Genomic DNA, 2284 nt, shown 5'->3' with positions numbered 1-2284 from the left:
CATTTCATTACACCAAATACACAAAATAATGTTCTTTTTAGCAACATCATGAACCCTTTAATATATAATTTTATATGTAAAATATGATTTGGTATTATTATTATTTGTTGTAGTTGTAGCGTCTGGACCAATCCAACACACTATATATTCTTTTTTTATATAACAAATACTCTGTAACCTCAGTTAACAAGCCATATGAGGACCCATGAACCCTTCCCCCCGGAATGCGTAACACCCCAGGAAGTCGAACAGGCCTCTTTGTTGCATGGCAACCAACGCTGATATCACTGGGTTTATTGGCCAAAAGTATGTAAAGCAGGGAAAATCCCTGCATGTCCCAAGGAAAAGCAGAGTAGAAATGGACTGTGTTCTAGTTAATTCATAGAAAAACCGTTATTTGAATGAACACACATATTTCTTCAGGCCATTGAGTATATTATTGTCATTGTGTATTTTGTCTTTGATATTCTTAGACTATTTTAGTATGCTTGTGAGGGGACCCATTCCTGATCATCCCTTTTCACTATATGTAATCTTACCTTGTTTAGTATCTATGAATTTGCCTTCTTATGATCGAAACAAGCGTGTATATTATATGGTGGTACATAGGCAATATATATTAGGGCCCTGAGAATCGTTAATAATTTCGATTTAAGTCCATTTGCAAATTACCATGCTTAAAGAACAAAGGGGTTGTAAGGTCGTAAACAATTGCCACCTCCCGCTCGGAAATTCCATTTTGCTCATTGGACAAGCCCATCTTGAAAGGCGGAGATCTTGAGATCTTCTAAAGGCCCGGCTCCAGGGACCCGCCCCAGTCGGTGATTCAGTCAGAAGCAAAGATGATGTGAGAAAAACGCTTCAGGATACAAAGCATCTGTGCCAGGCCTCTCTTCGGCCTAGTCCTTTCCATTCATCAAGTGACACTGACTCAAACTGGTTCTTTTCATCGACCCGAATTCAGCAAAGATCTACGGGAAGCTTTAAGATTTGCATCAGGAATCTCTTTCAGACCACCAAGACTCGCTAAGTATCAAACTTAGTCTCATTAATTGATACATTAAGTATCAGTTACACCGTTTTACAATCATTTCACTGATTTAAGGCCTTATTATGTGTTATGTATCATTGTATTCATATCGACCCACTCATGTGAAACATTTACGTAACTCTTATACATGCGCGCACCAGGTTCTGAATATAATCAGATAAAACTATAGCTTGAAGGTGCCTTCCTACAGGTATTAGAAAGTTTCAGTGCTATAATGTTTTTAAATCGTACGATAAGAAACTAACCTGATTTTAGCGAAGAAATCCTAATCTCTGTTGTTAGTGGAGCATAAGTCTATTTTCTGACGACGCAATCTCAGATTAGCAGCTCATATAAATGGTACCAGAATGAATCGGTCTGATTTTGGGCGAAGAAATCCCCTTTTTCAGCACTGTGTAGGTGATCTGAGCGATACTCCTCATTTCATTAATTTTAGGCCTTATTATGTGTTACGTATCATTGTATTTCATTTTGATTCGCTCATGTGAAACATTTACGTAAAATTAATGGTGTTATTCTAGCGTAGCTAACTACGAATCCACCATTGCCTGTGAAGTGAATGTGCTGTTTTGAGTAATGAATGAATTTGTATGGGACATGCATGAGTTTCCCATGCATGCTCACAGCAGTGCAAGTCTGCTCCACCTGCACCTGTTGTGAGCTTGCATTGGTCTCCTAGCAACACGTGACCCCGGAAGTGTGAGCAGACTCTTCCGGTTAATCTGACAACAGCATCCACTTCACAGACCCGTGCGTAAACAAAGAATTGCGTGTAACTAACGCTAACTCTTAAGCTAAGCCCTTTACCTCAACTGCTAGCTGTTAGCATCTGGCTAACGCTTAGATAGGTGTGTAAAGTGTAACTTTCTAACCACATCTCTCTCTCCCTCTCTCTCTCCGTCCCTCCTGGTGTCACTTCCTGTTGATGCCATCACAGGTCCCTGTGGGACCCACCCACATACTGGGTTTTACTTGTGTTATTGTTTATTTTTGTTTTGACTTTATTCTACCTCTTTTTAATTTTATTGCATTTATTTACATTTGTTTAGCACAAATGTACCAATTCAGCTAAATTGATTTGTATTAAATTTGAGATTTAATTAAATCAAATTTTTTTTTTTTTTTTTTTTTTATTCCATTTTTTTTTTTTTTTTTTTTTTGTTTTTTCTTTTTCCTTATTTTTGTTATTTTACCATCACCATCGTCGTTTTTGGATAGGATTACAGTAGTTCG

Source organism: Sinocyclocheilus grahami, unplaced genomic scaffold (assembly GCF_001515645.1).
Source record: "Sinocyclocheilus grahami isolate Dianchi unplaced genomic scaffold, SAMN03320097.WGS_v1.1 scaffold253.1, whole genome shotgun sequence".
NCBI lineage: Eukaryota > Metazoa > Chordata > Actinopteri > Cypriniformes > Cyprinidae > Sinocyclocheilus > Sinocyclocheilus grahami.
This window is presented reverse-complemented; position numbering follows the sequence as displayed.